Source organism: Syngnathus typhle, unplaced genomic scaffold (genome assembly GCF_033458585.1).
Source record: "Syngnathus typhle isolate RoL2023-S1 ecotype Sweden unplaced genomic scaffold, RoL_Styp_1.0 HiC_scaffold_140, whole genome shotgun sequence".
NCBI lineage: Eukaryota > Metazoa > Chordata > Actinopteri > Syngnathiformes > Syngnathidae > Syngnathus > Syngnathus typhle.
Window position 1 is genome coordinate 69,367 of NW_026872046.1, and position 15,634 is coordinate 85,000.

Consider the following 15,634-nt stretch of genomic DNA (forward strand, 5'->3'; position numbering starts at 1 on the left):
GAATGCTTAGCCGCCTTTCGAGCTGCCATGCCGGGCTTGAGTTAGTGGTTTGCGCCCGGTACTCTACGTTAAAAGTCAGGCGGAACGGCTCTGAAGCTCCAGACGGTGCTTCCTTGAATGCTTAGCCGCCTTTCGAGCTGCCATGCCGGGCTTGAGTTAGTGGTTTGCGCCCGGTACTCTACGTTAAAAGTCAGGCGGAACGGCTCTGAAGCTCCAGACGGTGCTTCCTTGAATGCTTAGCCGCCTTTCGAGCTGCCATGCCGGGCTTGAGTTAGTGGTTTGCGCCCGGTACTCTACGTTAAAAGTCAGGCGGAACGGCTCTGAAGCTCCAGACGGTGCTTCCTTGAATGCTTAGCCGCCTTTCGAGCTGCCATGCCGGGCTTGAGTTAGTGGTTTGCGCCCGGTACTCTACGTTAAAAGTCAGGCGGAACGGCTCTGAAGCTCCAGACGGTGCTTCCTTGAATGCTTAGCCGCCTTTCGAGCTGCCATGCCGGGCTTGAGTTAGTGGTTTGCGCCCGGTACTCTACGTTAAAAGTCAGGCGGAACGGCTCTGAAGCTCCAGACGGTGCTTCCTTGAATGCTTAGCCGCCTTTCGAGCTGCCATGCCGGGCTTGAGTTAGTGGTTTGCGCCCGGTACTCTACGTTAAAAGTCAGGCGGAACGGCTCTGAAGCTCCAGACGGTGCTTCCTTGAATGCTTAGCCGCCTTTCGAGCTGCCATGCCGGGCTTGAGTTAGTGGTTTGCGCCCGGTACTCTACGTTAAAAGTCAGGCGGAACGGCTCTGAAGCTCCAGACGGTGCTTCCTTGAATGCTTAGCCGCCTTTCGAGCTGCCATGCCGGGCTTGAGTTAGTGGTTTGCGCCCGGTACTCTACGTTAAAAGTCAGGCGGAACGGCTCTGAAGCTCCAGACGGTGCTTCCTTGAATGCTTAGCCGCCTTTCGAGCTGCCATGCCGGGCTTGAGTTAGTGGTTTGCGCCCGGTACTCTACGTTAAAAGTCAGGCGGAACGGCTCTGAAGCTCCAGACGGTGCTTCCTTGAATGCTTAGCCGCCTTTCGAGCTCTCCTGCCCGGCGTGGGTTTCGCGTCCGCGCCCGGTACATTATGGAAGCCAAAAAAAAAAAAAATTCTAAGTGCGAGTGGGACCGGCCTGGGGGGCTTCCTTGAAAGCCCATCCGCCCTCCGAGCTCTCCCACCGGTCGTGGGTTGGCGTCCGCCACTGCTCAAAGCGAACTTCAAATTATCTGCTTAATAATGTGGAACACCATTCTTAAGTAGTTTTTCCTTAATTTGGGCTCAACTGGCCGGTAATGATCCCCGGTGTCTGAGATTGATCTCAGTGATCCAAAGAGCCCTGACACGTAATACCATCCATGAGTTTAATTGAAAAACAAAAAATGTAATCTTTATGACACATAAATACAATTTGCATAATAATTTGGAACACAGTGTAGACTTCCAGCGGACCGCGCGCGGCTCGGCTGACGGCGCAGCGCGATCTGGTACCGCTGCGCGGGACGAAACACGCCCCGTGCAGAGTTCCAGGCGGCCGGGAAGACATTTAAGCGCTGCCGCTGCAGCTGCGGCGGGGATTTGCCGTCCTCGCGTGGACACGACGAGTAAATACACCAGCAATCGCACTTACACCGTGTTCCAAATTATTATGCAAGTGACATTTATCTCAGATTTTCCTAAATAGTCGATGCAAAATGAGTCAGCATAATTTTCAAGTCATCAACCATTATTTTGATGAATTCTAATTTTATTGAACAAACCTCCGAATGATCACAGAATTTTTAAAAAATAAAAAACTTAAAATGCACTGTTCCACATTATTACGCACAACAGAGTTTTATAACATTTTATAGGTTTTTATGAACTGAAATGCCCATCTTAAGAATTTACAGCATTAGGAGGTCATATTTACTGAAATCAAAAGCTATTTCAAAGAAAAGACAAACAAGTTACATTTTAACATAGGACCCTTTATTTCAATAAAAAACAAAGTTACATTTTAACATAGGACCCTTTGTTCAACAGCAGCTTCACGATTCTTCCATCCACTGAACTTGTGAGTTTTTGTACAGTTTCTGGTTGAATTTCTTGGCAGGATCTAAGAATAGCCTGCCAGAGCTGCTCTTTGGAATTGAACTGCCTCCCACCTTCGTAGATTTTCTGCTTGACGATGCTCCACAAGTTTTCAATAGGATTGAGGTCAGGGGAGCATGGGGGCCACACCATCAGTTTCTCTCCCTTTATTCCCATAGATGCCAAAGACGTTGACGTATTTCTTGCAGCATGAGACGGTGCATTGTCATGCATGAAGATGATCTTTTGACGGAAAGCACGGTTCTTCCTGTTGTACCATGGACAGAAGTGTTGAGTCAGAAATTCCACGTAGTTAACAGACGTAATTTTGACGCCTTCAGGGACCCTAAAGGGGCCAAGCAGCTCTCTCCCCATGATTCCGGCCCAAAACATCACTCCGCCACCTCCCTGCTGACGCCGCAGCCTTGTTGGGCTATCGTGGCCGTCCACCAACCATCCACGACTCCATCCATCTGTAAAGTCAAGTCAAATCAAGTTTATTTGTATAGCCCTAAATCACAAGCAGTCTCAAAGGGCTTCACATTGACAGAAATTGACAATTATTCTCAAAGCATCCCCTGAGCTCTCAAAAGTGCAAGGAAAAACTTAAAAAACCCTACCTGGCCCATCCAAGGTGGCACGGCACTCGTCGGTGAACAGGACTGTCTGAAAATTTGTCTTCATGTAAGTCTGGGCCCACTGCAGCCGTTTCTGCTTGTTCGCGTTGTTCAGGGGTGGCCGAATGGAGGGTTTCCGCACAACTGCAAGCCTCTGGAGGATCCTGCACCTCGTCGTTCGTGGGACTTCACTGGCACCAGCAGCGTCGAATATTTGTTTGCTCGTCTTTAGTGGCATGCTTGCAGCCGCCCTCTTGATTCGATTTGTTTGTCTTGCAGAAACCTTCCTTGTCGTGCCTTTGTCTGCACGAACGCGCGTTTGCTCCGAATCAGCGACGAATTTCTTCAAAGTTCGATGGTCGCGCTTAAGCTTTCGTGCAATATCGAATGTCTGCATACCTTGTCCAAGGCATCGAACGATTTCACGCTTCTCGACAGCAGAGAGATCCTTTTTCCTCCCCATGGTTGAACGAAATGGCCGAACGCTTAAAAACGCGGAACTTAAATAGACTTGTTAATTACTACAATTGCGCTCACCTGGCAGACTACCATGGACTGTACCATGACTGAGGGTGATTTCAGTACTTGAAAAACAAAAAATGTAATCTTTATGACACTTAAATACATTTTGCATAATAATTTGGAACACGGGACCGTGTTCCAAATTATTATGCAAAGGATATTTATCTCAGATTTTCCTAAATAGCTTCCTTGAAATGTTACCCGGCTTTTGAGCTCTCCTGCCGGGCGTGGGTTTGCGTCAGCGCCCGGTAACATTATGGAAGCTAAAAGAAAGAAAAAAGAAACAAATCTAAGTGCGATTGCTGGTGTCTAAATACATTTTGCATAATAATTTGGAACACGGGACCGTGTTCCAAATTATTATGCAAGTGATATTTATCTCAGATTTTCCTAAATAGCTTTACTCGTCGTGCCGACCGGAGGGAGGCCACTCCCCGCCGCAGCTGAACAGTCATCCCGGCCTAGTGGAGGTCTGCGCAGGGGGGGTCTTCCTTGAAATGTTACCCGGCTTTTGAGCTCTCCTGTCCGGCGTGGGTTTGCGTCAGCGGCCGGTGTCATTTACTCGTCGTGCCGACCGGAGGGAGGCCACTCCCCGCCACAGCTGAACAGTCATCCCGGCCTAGTGGAGGTCTGCGCAGGGGGGGTCTTCCTTGAAATGTTACCCGGCTTTTGAGCTCTCCTGTCCGGCGTGGGTTTGCGTCAGCGGCCGGTGTCATTTACTCGTCGTGCCGACCGGAGGGAGGCCACTCCCCGCCGCAGCTGAACAGTCATCCCGGCCTAGTGGAGGTCTGCGCAGGGGGGGTCTTCCTTGAAATGTTACCCGGCTTTTGAGCTCTCCTGTCCGGCGTGGGTTTGCGTCAGCGGCCGGTGTCATTTACTCGTCGTGCCGACCGGAGGGAGGCCACTCCCCGCCACAGCTGAACAGTCATCCCGGCCTAGTGGAGGTCTGCGCAGGGGGGGTCTTCCTTGAAATGTTACCCGGCTTTTGAGCTCTCCTGTCCGGCGTGGGTTTGCGTCAGCGGCCGGTGTCATTTACTCGTCGTGCCGACCGGAGGGAGGCCACTCCCCGCCACAGCTGAACAGTCATCCCGGCCTAGTGGAGGTCTGCGCAGGGGGGGTCTTCCTTGAAATGTTACCCGGCTTTTGAGCTCTCCTGTCCGGCGTGGGTTTGCGTCAGCGGCCGGTGTCATTTACTCGTCGTGCCGACCGGAGGGAGGCCACTCCCCGCCACAGCTGAACAGTCATCCCGGCCTAGTGGAGGTCTGCGCAGGGGGGGTCTTCCTTGAAATGTTACCCGGCTTTTGAGCTCTCCTGTCCGGCGTGGGTTTGCGTCAGCGGCCGGTGTCATTTACTCGTCGTGTCCACCGGAGGGAGGCCACTCCCCGCCGCAGCTGCAGCGGCAGCTTTGAAACGTCATCCCGGCCCCCTGGAACTGTGCGCGGGGGGGGCGATGCGTCCCGTGCGAGGTACCAGGTCGCGCTGCGCCGTCTGCCTGGCCGCTTTGGGCCCGCTGGAAGTCTATTAAAGCTCCGCGATCTCCGCCTCGGTGCTTAAAAAGCGTCCATCCGCTCTCCTGGAGCTTCTTTCGGTCATCTCGTCCGCGTGCACGGCCTGCCGGTGGCACCGGCTGGAGCTCCGCAAAAAGCTCCATTTCTGTTAAAAATGCTTAGCCGCGTCCCTGGAAGCCCAATCGGGCGTAGAAAGTGAGGGGGAAGGCCCCCAAAGCACCGGCTGGAAGTCCCAAAAAAGCTCCATGATTGGTCAATAATGCTTAGCCGCCTCCCTGGAAGCCTAATCGGGCATAAAAAGCTAGGCGGAACGGCCCCAAAGCTCCACACGGAAGTCCCAAAAAAGCTCCATGATTGGTCAATAATGCTTAGCCGCCTCCCTGGAAGCCTAATCGGGCATAAAAAGCTAGGCGGAACGGCCCCAAAGCTCCACACGGAAGTCCCAAAAAAGCTCCATGATTGGTCAATAATGCTTAGCCGCCTCCCTGGAAGCCTAATCGGGCATAAAAAGCTAGGCGGAACGGCCCCAAAGCTCCACACGGAAGTCCCAAAAAAGCTCCATGATTGGTCAATAATGCTTAGCCGCCTCCCTGGAAGCCTAATCGGGCATAAAAAGCTAGGCGGAACGGCCCCAAAGCTCCACACGGAAGTCCCAAAAAAGCTCCATGATTGGTCAATAATGCTTAGCCGCCTCCCTGGAAGCCTAATCGGGCATAAAAAGCTAGGCGGAACGGCCCCAAAGCTCCACACGGAAGTCCCAAAAAAGCTCCATGATTGGTCAATAATGCTTAGCCGCCTCCCTGGAAGCCTAATCGGGCATAAAAAGCTAGGCGGAACGGCCCCAAAGCTCCACACGGAAGTCCCAAAAAAGCTCCATGATTGGTCAATAATGCTTAGCCGCCTCCCTGGAAGCCTAATCGGGCATAAAAAGCTAGGCGGAACGGCCCCAAAGCTCCACACGGAAGTCCCAAAAAAGCTCCATGATTGGTCAATAATGCTTAGCCGCCTCCCTGGAAGCCTAATCGGGCATAAAAAGCTAGGCGGAACGGCCCCAAAGCTCCACACGGAAGTCCCAAAAAAGCTCCATGATTGGTCAATAATGCTTAGCCGCCTCCCTGGAAGCCTAATCGGGCATAAAAAGCTAGGCGGAACGGCCCCAAAGCTCCACACGGAAGTCCCAAAAAAGCTCCATGATTGGTCAATAATGCTTAGCCGCCTCCCTGGAAGCCTAATCGGGCATAAAAAGTTAGGCGGAACGGCTCCAAAGCTCCACACGGAAGTCCCAAAAAAGCTCCATGATTGGTCAATAATGCTTAGCCGCCTCCCTGGAAGCCTAATCGGGCATAAAAAGCTAGGCGGAACGGCCCCAAAGCTCCACACGGAAGTCCCAAAAAAGCTCCATGATTGGTCAATAATGCTTAGCCGCCTCCCTGGAAGCCTAATCGGGCATAAAAAGCTAGGCGGAACGGCCCCAAAGCTCCACACGGAAGTCCCAAAAAAGCTCCATGATTGGTCAATAATGCTTAGCCGCCTCCCTGGAAGCCTAATCGGGCATAAAAAGCTAGGCGGAACGGCCCCAAAGCTCCACACGGAAGTCCCAAAAAAGCTCCATGATTGGTCAATAATGCTTAGCCGCCTCCCTGGAAGCCTAATCGGGCATAAAAAGCTAGGCGGAACGGCCCCAAAGCTCCACACGGAAGTCCCAAAAAAGCTCCATGATTGGTCAATAATGCTTAGCCGCCTCCCTGGAAGCCTAATCGGGCATAAAAAGCTAGGCGGAACGGCCCCAAAGCTCCACACGGAAGTCCCAAAAAAGCTCCATGATTGGTCAATAATGCTTAGCCGCCTCCCTGGAAGCCTAATCGGGCATAAAAAGCTAGGCGGAACGGCCCCAAAGCTCCACACGGAAGTCCCAAAAAAGCTCCATGATTGGTCAATAATGCTTAGCCGCCTCCCTGGAAGCCTAATCGGGCATAAAAAGCTAGGCGGAACGGCCCCAAAGCTCCACACGGAAGTCCCAAAAAAGCTCCATGATTGGTCAATAATGCTTAGCCGCCTCCCTGGAAGCCTAATCGGGCATAAAAAGCTAGGCGGAACGGCCCCAAAGCTCCACACGGAAGTCCCAAAAAAGCTCCATGATTGGTCAATAATGCTTAGCCGCCTCCCTGGAAGCCTAATCGGGCATAAAAAGCTAGGCGGAACGGCCCCAAAGCTCCACACGGAAGTCCCAAAAAAGCTCCATGATTGGTCAATAATGCTTAGCCGCCTCCCTGGAAGCCTAATCGGGCATAAAAAGTTAGGCGGAACGGCTCCAAAGCTCCACACGGAAGTCCCAAAAAAGCTCCATGATTGGTCAATAATGCTTAGCCGCCTCCCTGGAAGCCTAATCGGGCATAAAAAGTTAGGCGGAACGGCCCCAAAGCTCCACACGGAAGTCCCAAAAAAGCTCCATGATTGGTCAATAATGCTTAGCCGCCTCCCTGGAAGCCTAATCGGGCATAAAAAGTTAGGCGGAACGGCCCCAAAGCTCCACACGGAAGTCCGAAAAAAGCTCCATGATTGGTCAATAATGCTTAGCCGCCTCCCTGGAAGCCTAATCGGGCATAAAAAGTTAGGCGGAACGGCCCCAAAGCTCCACACGGAAGTCCGAAAAAAGCTCAAAAATTTTCTAAGTGCCAACGGCTCATTCGCCGTAATGTGTCCGCTCCGCGCTGGTTCCCCGGTCGGCCGCGAATAGCGCAAAATCAGCCTCACGGAAGTTCGAAAAAAGCTCAAAAATTTTCTAAGTGCCAACGGCTCATTCGCCGTAATGTGTCCGCTCCGCGCTGGTTCCCCGGTCGGCCGCGAATAGCGCAAAATCAGCCTCACGGAAGTTCGAAAAAAGCTCAAAAATTTTCTAAGTGCCAACGGCTCATTCGCCGTAATGTGTCCGCTCCGCGCTGGTTCCCCGGTCGGCCGCGAATAGCGCAAAAATCAGCCTAAGTGCAGTACCAACCTTGGCGTGTTGGTGCGCCAGAGTACGATGAGTTGGTCCCCCTAGTCACTGTACTCATTACCTTTACCCCCTAATCGCAAAATATAGTCAGAACGTATATGCAGAAGACTATTTTTTTCTTTTTTAAAATTTTCTAAGTGCCAGCGGATGCTGGCACACGAACTGTCCGAGCTACGACGGTTCTCTCGGTCGGACAGCGAGGGTGAAAAAGCGGTCCTAAAATCACCGAGGGCTGCCGCACAAGTTGTCCGAGTGGCGACGGTTCCCCGGTCGGCCACGAATGTCGAAAATTCGGCCTCTCCACCACGGAGGTCGGTGAGAATTTCAGAATATTTTCTAAGTGCCAACGGCTCTTGCGCCGTAAAGTGTCCGCTTTGCCTGGTTCCCTCGGTCGGCCACAAATAGCGAAAAATCAGCCTCTCCTTCTGGAGCTCGCCTAAGTGCCAACGGCTCTTGCGCCGTAATGTGTCCGCTTTGTCTGGTTCCCTCGGTCGGCCACAAACGGCGAAAAATCAGCCTCTCCTTCTGGAGCTCGTGCCAACTTTGGCGAATATTTTCTAAGTGCCAACGGCTCTTGCGCCGTAAAGTGTCCGCTTTGCCTGGTTCCCTCGGTCGGCCACAAATAGCGAAAAATCAGCCTCTCCTTCTGGAGCTCGCCTAAGTGCCAACGGCTCTTGCGCCGTAATGTGTCCGCTTTGTCTGGTTCCCTCGGTCGGCCACAAACGGCGAAAAATCAGCCTCTCATTCTGGAGCTCGTGCCAACTTTGGCGAATATTTTCTAAGTGCCAACGGCTCTTGCGCCGTAATGTGTCCGCTTTGCCTGGTTCCCTCGGTCGGCCACAAATAGCGAAAAAATCAGCCTCTCCTTCTGGAGCTCGCCTAAGTGCCAACGGCTCTTGCGCCGTAATGTGTCCGCTTTGCCTGGTTCCCTCGGTCGGCCACAAACGGCGAAAAATCAGCCTCTCATTCTGGAGCTCGTGCCAACTTTGGCGAATATTTTCTAAGTGCCAACGGCTCTTGCGCCGTAATGTGTCCGCTTTGCCTGGTTCCCTCGGTCGGCCACGAACGGCGAAAAATCAGCCTCTCCTTCTGGAGCTCGCCTAAGTGCCAACGGCTCTTGCGCCGTAATGTGTCCGCTTTGCCTGGTTCCCTCGGTCGGCCACAAACGGCGAAAAATCAGCCTCTCCTTCTGGAGCTCGCCTAAGTGCCAACGGCTCTTGCGCCGTAATGTGTCCGCTTTGCCTGGTTCCCTCGGTCGGCCACAAATAGCGAAAAACCAGCCTCTCCTTCTGGAGCTCGCCTAAGTGCCAACGGCTCTTGCGCCGTAATGTGTCCGCTTTGCCTGGTTCCCTCGGTCGGCCACAAACGGCGAAAAATCAGCCTCTCCTTCTGGAGCTCGCCTAAGTGCCAACGGCTCTTGCGCCGTAATGTGTCCGCTTTGCCTGGTTCCCTCGGTCGGCCACAAATAGCGAAAAACCAGCCTCTCCTTCTGGAGCTCGCGCCAACTTTGTCAAAAAATTTCTAAGTGCCAACGGCTCTTGCGCCGTAAAGTGTCCGCTTTGCCTGGTTCCCTCGGTCGGCCACAAATAGCGAAAAATCAGCCTCTCCTTCTGGAGCTCGTGCCAACTTTGGCGAATATTTTCTAAGTGCCAACGGCTCTTGCGCCGTAAAGTGTCCGCTTTGCCTGGTTCCCTCGGTCGGCCACAAATAGCGAAAAATCAGCCTCTCCTTCTGGAGCTCGCCTAAGTGCCAACGGCTCTTGCGCCGTAATGTGTCCGCTTTGTCTGGTTCCCTCGGTCGGCCACAAACGGCGAAAAATCAGCCTCTCCTTCTGGAGCTCGTGCCAACTTTGGCGAATATTTTCTAAGTGCCAACGGCTCTTGCGCCGTAAAGTGTCCGCTTTGCCTGGTTCCCTCGGTCGGCCACAAATAGCGAAAAATCAGCCTCTCCTTCTGGAGCTCGCCTAAGTGCCAACGGCTCTTGCGCCGTAATGTGTCCGCTTTGTCTGGTTCCCTCGGTCGGCCACAAACGGCGAAAAATCAGCCTCTCATTCTGGAGCTCGTGCCAACTTTGGCGAATATTTTCTAAGTGCCAACGGCTCTTGCGCCGTAATGTGTCCGCTTTGCCTGGTTCCCTCGGTCGGCCACAAATAGCGAAAAAATCAGCCTCTCCTTCTGGAGCTCGCCTAAGTGCCAACGGCTCTTGCGCCGTAATGTGTCCGCTTTGCCTGGTTCCCTCGGTCGGCCACAAACGGCGAAAAATCAGCCTCTCATTCTGGAGCTCGTGCCAACTTTGGCGAATATTTTCTAAGTGCCAACGGCTCTTGCGCCGTAATGTGTCCGCTTTGCCTGGTTCCCTCGGTCGGCCACGAACGGCGAAAAATCAGCCTCTCCTTCTGGAGCTCGCCTAAGTGCCAACGGCTCTTGCGCCGTAATGTGTCCGCTTTGCCTGGTTCCCTCGGTCGGCCACAAACGGCGAAAAATCAGCCTCTCCTTCTGGAGCTCGCCTAAGTGCCAACGGCTCTTGCGCCGTAATGTGTCCGCTTTGCCTGGTTCCCTCGGTCGGCCACAAATAGCGAAAAACCAGCCTCTCCTTCTGGAGCTCGCCTAAGTGCCAACGGCTCTTGCGCCGTAATGTGTCCGCTTTGCCTGGTTCCCTCGGTCGGCCACAAACGGCGAAAAATCAGCCTCTCCTTCTGGAGCTCGCCTAAGTGCCAACGGCTCTTGCGCCGTAATGTGTCCGCTTTGCCTGGTTCCCTCGGTCGGCCACAAATAGCGAAAAACCAGCCTCTCCTTCTGGAGCTCGCCTAAGTGCCAACGGCTCTTGCGCCGTAATGTGTCCGCTTTGCCTGGTTCCCTCGGTCGGCCACAAACGGCGAAAAATCAGCCTCTCCTTCTGGAGCTCGCCTAAGTGCCAACGGCTCTTGCGCCGTAATGTGTCCGCTTTGCCTGGTTCCCTCGGTCGGCCACAAATAGCGAAAAACCAGCCTCTCCTTCTGGAGCTCGCCTAAGTGCCAACGGCTCTTGCGCCGTAATGTGTCCGCTTTGCCTGGTTCCCTCGGTCGGCCACAAACGGCGAAAAATCAGCCTCTCCTTCTGGAGCTCGCCTAAGTGCCAACGGCTCTTGCGCCGTAATGTGTCCGCTTTGCCTGGTTCCCTCGGTCGGCCACAAATAGCGAAAAACCAGCCTCTCCTTCTGGAGCTCGCCTAAGTGCCAACGGCTCTTGCGCCGTAATGTGTCCGCTTTGCCTGGTTCCCTCGGTCGGCCACAAACGGCGAAAAATCAGCCTCTCCTTCTGGAGCTCGCCTAAGTGCCAACGGCTCTTGCGCCGTAATGTGTCCGCTTTGCCTGGTTCCCTCGGTCGGCCACAAATAGCGAAAAACCAGCCTCTCCTTCTGGAGCTCGCCTAAGTGCCAACGGCTCTTGCGCCGTAATGTGTCCGCTTTGCCTGGTTCCCTCGGTCGGCCACAAACGGCGAAAAATCAGCCTCTCCTTCTGGAGCTCGCCTAAGTGCCAACGGCTCTTGCGCCGTAATGTGTCCGCTTTGCCTGGTTCCCTCGGTCGGCCACAAATAGCGAAAAACCAGCCTCTCCTTCTGGAGCTCGCGCCAACTTTGTCAAAAAATTTCTAAGTGCCAACGGCTCTTGCGCCGTAAAGTGTCCGCTTTGCCTGGTTCCCTCGGTCGGCCACAAATAGCGAAAAATCAGCCTCTCCTTCTGGAGCTCGTGCCAACTTTGGCGAATATTTTCTAAGTGCCAACGGCTCTTGCGCCGTAATGTGTCCGCTTTGCCTGGTTCCCTCGGTCGGCCACAAATAGCGAAAAATCAGCCTCTCCTTCTGGAGCTCGCCTAAGTGCCAACGGCTCTTGCGCCGTAATGTGTCCGCTTTGTCTGGTTCCCTCGGTCGGCCACAAACGGCGAAAAATCAGCCTCTCCTTCTGGAGCTCGTGCCAACTTTGGCGAATATTTTCTAAGTGCCAACGGCTCTTGCGCCGTAAAGTGTCCGCTTTGCCTGGTTCCCTCGGTCGGCCACAAATAGCGAAAAATCAGCCTCTCCTTCTGGAGCTCGTGCCAACTTTGGCGAATATTTTCTAAGTGCCAACGGCTCTTGCGCCGTAATGTGTCCGCTTTGCCTGGTTCCCTCGGTCGGCCACAAATAGCGAAAAAATCAGCCTCTCCTTCTGGAGCTCGCCTAAGTGCCAACGGCTCTTGCGCCGTAATGTGTCCGCTTTGCCTGGTTCCCTCGGTCGGCCACAAACGGCGAAAAATCAGCCTCTCATTCTGGAGCTCGTGCCAACTTTGGCGAATATTTTCTAAGTGCCAACGGCTCTTGCGCCGTAATGTGTCCGCTTTGCCTGGTTCCCTCGGTCGGCCACGAACGGCGAAAAATCAGCCTCTCCTTCTGGAGCTCGCCTAAGTGCCAACGGCTCTTGCGCCGTAATGTGTCCGCTTTGCCTGGTTCCCTCGGTCGGCCACAAACGGCGAAAAATCAGCCTCTCCTTCTGGAGCTCGCCTAAGTGCCAACGGCTCTTGCGCCGTAATGTGTCCGCTTTGCCTGGTTCCCTCGGTCGGCCACAAATAGCGAAAAACCAGCCTCTCCTTCTGGAGCTCGCCTAAGTGCCAACGGCTCTTGCGCCGTAATGTGTCCGCTTTGCCTGGTTCCCTCGGTCGGCCACAAACGGCGAAAAATCAGCCTCTCCTTCTGGAGCTCGCCTAAGTGCCAACGGCTCTTGCGCCGTAATGTGTCCGCTTTGCCTGGTTCCCTCGGTCGGCCACAAATAGCGAAAAACCAGCCTCTCCTTCTGGAGCTCGCCTAAGTGCCAACGGCTCTTGCGCCGTAATGTGTCCGCTTTGCCTGGTTCCCTCGGTCGGACCACAAACGGCGAAAAATCAGCCTCTCCTTCTGGAGCTCGCGCCAACTTTGTCAAAAAATTTCTAAGTGCCAACGGCTCTTGCGCCGTAAAGTGTCCGCTTTGCCTGGTTCCCTCGGTCGGCCACAAATAGCGAAAAATCAGCCTCTCCTTCTGGAGCTCGTGCCAACTTTGGCGAATATTTTCTAAGTGCCAACGGCTCTTGCGCCGTAATGTGTCCGCTTTGCCTGGTTCCCTCGGTCGGCCACAAATAGCGAAAAATCAGCCTCTCCTTCTGGAGCTCGCCTAAGTGCCAACGGCTCTTGCGCCGTAAAGTGTCCGCTTTGTCTGGTTCCCTCGGTCGGCCACAAACGGCGAAAAATCAGCCTCTCCTTCTGGAGCTCGTGCCAACTTTGGCGAATATTTTCTAAGTGCCAACGGCTCTTGCGCCGTAAAGTGTCCGCTTTGTCTGGTTCCCTCGGTCGGCCACAAATAGCGAAAAATCAGCCTCTCCTTCTGGAGCTCGCGCAAGTGCCAACGGCTCTTGCGCCGTAAAGTGTCCGCTTTGTCTGGTTCCCTCGGTCGGCCACAAATAGCGAAAAATCAGCCTCTCCTTCTGGAGCTCGTGCCAACTTTGGCGAATATTTTCTAAGTGCCAACGGCTCTTGCGCCGTAATGTGTCCGCTTTGTCTGGTTCCCTCGGTCGGCCACAAATAGCGAAAAATCAGCCTCTCCTTCTGGAGCTCGTGCCAACTTTGGCGAATATTTTCTAAGTGCCAACGGCTCTTGCGCCGTAAAGTGTCCGCTTTGCCTGGTTCCCTCGGTCGGCCACAAATAGCGAAAAATCAGCCTCTCCTTCTGGAGCTCGCGCCAACTTTGTCAAAAAATTTCTAAGTGCCAACGGCTCTTGCGCCGTAAAGTGTCCGCTTTGCCTGGTTCCCTCGGTCGGCCACAAATAGCGAAAAATCAGCCTCTCCTTCTGGAGCTCGCGCCAACTTTGTCAAAAAATTTCTAAGTGCCAACGGCTCTTGCGCCGTAAAGTGTCCGCTTTGCCTGGTTCCCTCGGTCGGCCACAAATAGCGAAAAATCAGCCTCTCCTTCTGGAGCTCGCGCCAACTTTGTCGAAAAATTTCTAAGTGCCAACGGCTCTTGCGCCGTAAAGTGTCCGCTTTGTCTGGTTCCCTCGGTCGGCCGCAAATAGCGAAAAATCAGCCTCTCGCCCGTCAGGTACCAGGCGTTGGGGTACCAGGGGTAAGTGCAGTACCAGCTTTGGTCTGTTGGTGCGCCAGAGTACGATGAGTTGGTCCCCCTAGTCACTGTACTCATTACCTTTACCCCCAAATCGCAAAATATAGTCAGAACGAGTGTGGGGAACACAAGTTTTGGCCCCGAGAACCAGGCGGCTGGTGTCTCTAGCGATGTGTTCCCCCCCAAAAAGTGTTCACATGCTCGGACAGCGAACCTAGGAGCTACCGCAAAGCACTCTGGAAGTGCAAGAGCGAAAAATTTTCTAAGTACAAAAACTCTCGAAAATTTTCAAAGTGTCACAGTGCTCGAAAATTTTCAAAGTGCTACATGCTTTCCATCCAAGGAAGGAATAGTGGAGGACCGGCCGCCTCCTTAAACACAAGCCGGCGGAACGACGGGGAGGACCGGCCGCCTCCTTAAACACAGGCCGGTGGAACGTTTGGCAGAATTCTTCTCGTGGAGGACCGGCCGCCTCCTTAAACACAAGCCGGCGGAACGACGGGGAGGACCGGCCGCCTCCTTAAACACAGGCCGGTGGAACGTTTGGCAGAATTCTTCTCGTGGAGGACCGGCCGCCTCCTTAAACACAGGCCGGTGGGAACGGTTGGCAGAATTGCGTGACGGCCGCCTGCTCCCGGCGTCCGCACGTGAACGAACACCCCCTCCCGGGGACGGCCGTCTGCTCCCGACCGCCGTCCTTCACCCCCTCACCTTCCGGACCCCCGTCTGCTCCCGGCGGGCCTCCGAGTACCCCCACCTTCTCCCGAACTGACCGACAGGCAATGAGACCCGCCTTGGTAGGGCCCCCACCGGCCCCGGCTCGCGCCGGCGTTGGGTGGACGGTTCCTCCCCACTTGCGGGTCGCTCTCCACGGAGGACCGGTCGCCTCACTAAACATAGGCCGGGCGAAAATCTGCGAATGTTATACATCCAAGGAGGGAGGACCGGCCGCCTCCTTAAACCACCGGCCGGGCGAAAATCTGCGAATGTTATACATCCAAGGAGGGAGGACCGGCCGCCTCCTTAAACCACCGGCCGGGCGAAAATATGCGAATGTTATACATCCAAGGAGGGAGGACCGGTCGCCTCACTAAACATAGGCCGGGCGAAAATCTGCGAATGTTATACATCCAAGGAGGGAGGACCGGCCGCCTCCTTAAACCACCGGCCGGGCGAAAATCTGCGAATGTTATACATCCAAGAAAGGAAGGAAGGAGGGAACCGGCCGCCTCCTTAAACACAGGCCGGGCGAAAATCTGCGAATCTTATCCATCCAAGGACGGAGGACCGGCCGCCTCCTTAAACACAGGCCGGTAGGAACGGTTGGCAGAATCGCGTGACGGCCGCCTGCTCCCGGCGTCCGCACGTGAACGAACACCCCCTCCCGGGGACGGCCGTCTGCTCCCGGCCGCCGTCCTTCACCCCCCTCAGCTTCCGGACCCCCGTCTGCTCCCGGCGGGCCTCCGAGTACCCTCCCCTTCTCCCGAACTGACCGACTGGCACTCATGACCCGCCTTGGTAGGGCCCCCACCGGCCCCGGCTCGCGCCGGCGTTGGGTGGACGGTTCCTCCCCACTTGCGGGTCGCACTCTAGCGCCTCGGCCGCCGCGAGAGCGTGCGCTACGCGCCGCCCCCGCAGGCCTTGGCGCGACCGAACGGCAGCGAGACCGAGACGCCCCGAATCACCCACCTAGAGGAAATCAACGGAGGCCGAGCGCGCGATCCGATTGCGGCACGCCGCGTGGGTGTCCGCCGGCCGCGCCGGTCTACCGCGAATGCTGTTTCTCAAACCCTTGCCTAACCAGACGGCAC